The 6,000-nt window shown below is 35.6% G+C and overlaps 1 long non-coding RNA gene across 1 annotated transcript in view; it reads right to left on the bottom strand.

Annotated features, from left to right (window-relative positions):
• Positions 1-568: 568 nt before the first annotated feature.
• LOC132109610 (uncharacterized) overlaps positions 569-6,000 on the bottom strand; it is a 59,361-nt gene continuing 53,929 nt past the window's right edge. The window contains exon 2 of the long non-coding RNA XR_009424531.1: positions 569-1,243. This is a non-coding gene — a long non-coding RNA (uncharacterized LOC132109610). The remainder of the gene's footprint in view (positions 1,244-6,000) is intronic.

Below are 6,000 nucleotides of genomic sequence, written 5' to 3'. Positions count from 1 at the left end.
ATTATTATTATTTTTTTATTTTTTCTAAAATCCTGTCAAACGTGCACAAACTACTAGCTACTACTAAATATTGTAGAAACATAATTTTCTGTAAAGTTGCTTTGTAACGATTTGTATTGTAAAAAGCGCTATACAAATAAACTTGAATTGAATTGAATTGAATATTGAACAATATTTCAAGATGGACACTGGAGTCAAGCATTATAGATTTATTTTACTCTCTATTTTTTATTTTATTATTATTATTATTTTTGCAATATGATCACTCAATCACTGTATTGTATTGCATTATAGGCTTTGCCCTAAAACTTCAGAGCTTTGATCATAAAACTAATAATTCAGATAGTATTGTATTTTTATATATAAGACATATTATTGGGATTATTTTTAATTTTTATTTTTTCTCTTCTTGTTGAGTGTGAGAGCCATATACTTACTATATATAGAAATAAAATCTAAATAATGTAATCTGCTTTTTTGAACTATTATTTTGTCAGGCAAAATGTTGCATTTTAGCTTTGTAAATATTTGATATTTCATAATAGGAGGCAATGCATGCTCCAAAAGACCGCATGTAACAGAACTTTTAATAAATAATAATACAGTTTTCTTCATTTTGCAATTTTTCATTCCACCCTTCCCATTTACCTTTTTCCTGGTTCCTGGTCATGGCCATCCACCATTTGAGTAATTTCATAGAGCCAGGTCATCAATAACCAAGACAGAAACGAATGAAGACTTCAACACCTGCTGCTTCTGGTGTCCAGCGTAGAGTTTGATAGATCAGGGAATGTCTGAAGAAATCTTCCTCAGGCGGGTTTCACACCTCTCCGTCAAGAGACAGGGGTCATTAAGCGCTTTCATTTTTTATAGCAGAATTAATCTATTATAATAGGTCACTCAGTTCAGAGGCAAATATAAGTAAGGCAATGGAACAGAGCAATACATCTGCCTGCTAAACACACTAATCTCTCTATTATTATTATTCTGGAAATAATCACCTCAGCCCTGAGAGGCATACCCGGAAAAATGAGGCGATCAGGAATGTGGGGGACGAGAGAGGGCCTCTAAGCCGAATTAAGCAGGGACGGGCCCCGCAGGATTGCTGCTTGACACCGGCTGAGAGAAGATGAGAAGGCATCCTCGGGCCTCGTCATACTGACGGAGCTCTTGGGAGACAGTCAGAGACGAAGGCTGGGAGAGAGAAGAGGCTGCCGCATGTGGCCAACTGTCAAATTTAGTCCTGGGAAAGGAAAAAAGAGAGGCATAGATATATGTTAGGAAATCTTCTCCTGAAATGGCGACAAACACAATGGTAAATGACCTGAGGGGGGGGGGGGCAGGAGACACTGGTCAGGTGTGTATTTGTATATGTTGTGTACAAATATGTCTGCTGGCAAGTTTATAGATAGACCCGTAAGCTAAATATAATGGGCTTTTCACACGTGAAATCATTAACCCAGGAACTTAAACCATGGATAAATGTAATCCTGGGTTATCCTATTGCATTTTTCACATTGCTCATATCATGGGTTAGTAATTAATCCTGGGTAATCAAGTTTCCAAATTTCACACTGCGCACTCGTAAACCCCAGGTTAACATTCTAATTTGCATATTTATGATGTCAATGAAACTGTTTGGACAGTTTGCAATTGGTGTACAGCTTGATTTAATAAACATGCCTTCAAGGACTGTCTGTAAAACATTTGGCACTTAATCCGTTGTTTTGAAGTCAGATGAATAAATACCACTTTACTAAAATTAATGTGATATTTTATCAGATTTTTATTTCATTTTCACTAACATTAAAGGCACTTAGTGATCATGTGTAATATACATGAGTCACATATATTACATATAATTATATTACATATAATTATATTACATATAATCACTGAGTGTCAGTAATGGGACCAATCTAAAGATTTGTATAATAAATATTTATATTCATCAAATTTAGCATTAAGTTTAGCATTAAATTGGTCAAAACTGACAATAAAGACCTTCACAGTGTTACAAGACGATTTCTTTTGAACAGTTTCATCAGCTGTTTTTAGCTTTGATAATAGAAATAAATGTTTATTTATGTGTTTGTTTGTTTATGTTTGAGCACCAATTCAGCATATTATAATGATTTTTGAAGGACGGTGTGACACTGAAAACTGGCTGTCATCACAGGAATAGATTAAAATTTAAATTATGTTAAAATATTTTAAATTGAAAGAATATTTCATGATCAAACCCTGCTCTAGAATCTTAGAAACCCTCTAAAAAAATGCTAGGTTGCTTCAACCCAGCTTTGGGTCATATATGGACAAGCCAACTGTTGGGTTGGATTTTTAAATTACATTTTAACCCGGAAGTTGGATTAGTCCTTATTTGACCCAGAGTTGTTTTTTAGAGTGCAGTGGTAGCTCTAAAATCAGAATTGTGAAATGCTGCTCTACATAGGTTTAAAAGTGACGATTGTGAAATGCTCTTGAGAGTGCCTGTTTGAATGAACTATTGAAGAGCAATTCCCTAATAAGCAAAGAGAGAAAGACAGAGGGTGAGTGTGTTTATTTATCAGTGCACTTTAGGTCTTAGGGCTAACAGAGGTCTTGGACTGTTTCTAGGTCTGACACTGCCCTGAGCCCTCTGATGTCAATGTCCCCGTCATTTAGAAGCCAGCCATACATACACATGAGGACCTGTCGCTACTAGGGCAAGCTGTCACCTAGCAACACCTGCAGGCCAGTGACACCTGTCCTCACTGTCTACCCCCGTTTCACCCCGATGGCATGCTGTCACACCCCCGTGTCATCTTATGACAACCTTATGTCACGCTGTCATGGACGGTGTCAAGTGATGGCAGGGCAATACAGCATGTCCTAATTTGTACGGGAGCAAAGAGGAGAATCCATGGCAGAAAATGAGCTAATATCTTAAAGATGTCTCTTATGCTGCTAAAGAAGCCGGATCACACTACACTGGGGGCTGTGAAGTACTAAAACCCGGAAGAGTCAATGTCACAATATAATATTAGTGAGGATAGCTCTGAATATATAGCACCACAACTTCATCACTAGTTGTCATCTGTGATCCACTCTTTCGTTGACAGGTGCTAATGGACAAATTCGTAACACCAATGGTTCACAGTGTTTAGGATTTGCAGTTATGAAATAAGCGCTATAGACTGTCAAGAGTTGGAGTACTTATGCGGCTCAGGCACAACTTCCAGAGCGCCATCCTTCACAGAGCGCTTTCAGAGGGAATCTGCAAGGGTAAGATGTTCAGGTCATTTGACTGAGAATCCGGAGAATGATAGCCAATCCTACCCCAAAAATGCTATCAGTCTTTGTTCGATGAGAAAGTGAAGCGCGAGCGGGCTTTGGCGTGATCACAGATGCATACCGTCCCTTGTTCCCCATTGCCTCCGTCACATGGCCTGTGCCAAGCGTTTCACTTTGAAGTGCATCAAAGAAAGATGGCCCTGCCCCCACTTACAATAGAGAGGCAGCCGAGAGAAGAGTGGGAGTGGAGGAGTGTTTTGCGTAAGATGAATTTTAATTGTGTCTTTTCCCAGGGTTGATGTTTTCCGTTTCAAAACAGAAAGGGAACGGGGGAGATGTAACTGATGAATTAGCCATATGAGACTTAGGGTAGTGCCATAGCTTTGTGAGTAGAGAAAGAGAAAAGACAAAGAGAGACATTCACATTCACAGGCACGTGCACACATAGACATGAAAGGGGGCTTGAGCACCTGCCCTTTTTATTCCTGGAGAGAAAGTGCCCTTTTTTCTGGGATGCTTTTTTATTTTTGAAAAATAATATATATTTCTGTTTGCACACAGCTTCCCTGTCAAACAAATATATTTATTGAAATATAGTATCTAAATATCAGGTCAGGAGTTCTAAAGGGCTCCCTCCCTCCTACGGTTAGAATCCTGTGAGTCCATAGCAACGCTCTGTTTTTCATGGCAACGGTCTGTTATACTCCGCACAGCGGTCTGTTGGTTATAACAGACCGCATTCTACATTGGAATTCAACCAAGCCATGTAATAAAATAAGTTAATAAAATAAGCATATATCACCACCAGGTGATATGCTTTAGTTATTTTGTTTATCCTATTTACCTGCATTTCCCTGTCAATTAGATGCAAATGTGCGCATTTTAACTAGTTGACGCCTAATTTGCATACAGAACGTCCCCAGTTATTGACTTACATCAAGAGTCTTTCCCCCTGAAATTTAGAAATCTAAATTGGTGAATTTAGAAGAAATCTACAGATGCAAACAGATGGAGGATACACTCTAAAAAATGTAGTAAATCTGAGTAACTGCATCTGGTACATTAATAAATAAAACTGAGTAGAAATAAGTTAACATTAAACTTTAAAAATAACAACATTTATAAATTAACTATTTAAGTAATTTAACTTTTTGTATTTCCTCGAAACCTTTATAAAATAGTATTCCATACCACCACAAATACATACATGACATTGGCTTTTATTGAATTTTTACTCAATTATTTTGGTAAGTTTAATTTTAAAGTGTTATGTATTCTGATAACACCAAAATAATTAAAACGATGTAGTGCCTTGTGCAAAAATAAACAAATTATTAGTAAAACACGCCCCTCTGTTTGATGCAGTTATTTAGGTTATTCTAAATATGAAGAGTTCAGATGAAAAATCCAGATGAAAAGTGCCATCTGAAATTTCCTTCAATAATGATCATTTTTATCAAGCTTGTATGTTTATGTTCACTTATTTCACATTACTGGCAATGAAAATGACCTATTAATTGTCATTTAAGTTAAATTACTGAACTTAAATACGAGCTTGAAAAAAAAAGCTCATAAGAAAATTTCAGATGGCACTTAGAGGCTTTTGCATCTGAACTCTTCATATATACTTGAAACTAGTAGCATAGAAAATGTTTTCAAAACATGCACATTGTGGAATGCTTTTTTTTGCTGCTCTATAAACCTAGTGAATACTAAGGAGACCATGGTTTCTGTGAACTGATTATTTTGTAGACATCTTTTGAAAATGAAACAATTGCGTGAGTTTGAGGAAGATAAAATTAATTAACTTTTTAAATTATTTTTTTAAAAGGAAGTCAGAGTTGCGTTAATACATATATATACTTTTTTGTTTAAAAAAAAAAAAAAAACTAATTATGAGAAGTGCCCTTTATTTCACTTGAGCCCCTGCCCCTCAAAATGTCTGTGCACGTCCCTGCATGAGATTGACCTTATACACATCACCAGAAATACAAAGCAGAGACAGATTGTCAACAAATAAAGCTCAGTGACCACAACCTAGCAGACACAAACAAGCATGGCTTCAAAAAAAAAAAAAAAAAAAATAAAAAAAAATAAAAAATAAAAAAAAAAAAAAATATGGACTTTTTTCTGATTCTGTGTTTGTTTCAATAATAAAAAAGAAAAATAGGAAATGCCATAAATAAAATGAAATAAAGTAAAAATAAAAGTCAAACTTTTGAAAAGGCATTGACAATTTGGTTCCCTCTTGAAAAATAATCCCTTTCAACAATATGTGACCCTGGACCACAAAACCAGTCGTAAGTCGAACGGGTATATAGCAATAGCCAACAATACACTGTATGGGTCACAATTATAGATTTTTCTTTTATGCCAGAATCATTAGGATATTAAATAAAGATCATGTTCCATTAAGATATTTAGTACATTTTGTAATATTTATATATTCTATCTTTGTGTTTTAACACTTTGGCATTTTTTATTTATTTATGTTCCTTTTTTTTAAAGCAAGACAATCATGCCTATACAGAAATTTAAAACTGAAATTAACTGGAAAAAGAAGGATGGGAGGTAAGAAATTATCATAATAAGGTAACTCAAAAGCCAGCAGAGGGCCCACCTCCCCTGAGGACAAGCTTTTCACTATGGTCCCTCAGAAAATAAAGAGAATTAGAAAAAAAAAAAGCACAATAGGGGCTTTAAAAGCCAAACCCACCATGATAGCAA

The sequence above is a fragment of the Carassius carassius genome, chromosome 29 (genome assembly GCF_963082965.1).
Source record: "Carassius carassius chromosome 29, fCarCar2.1, whole genome shotgun sequence".
NCBI lineage: Eukaryota > Metazoa > Chordata > Actinopteri > Cypriniformes > Cyprinidae > Carassius > Carassius carassius.
The sequence above is the reverse complement of the archived record's forward strand: the minus strand, read 5'-3'. Positions and strand labels throughout refer to the sequence as shown.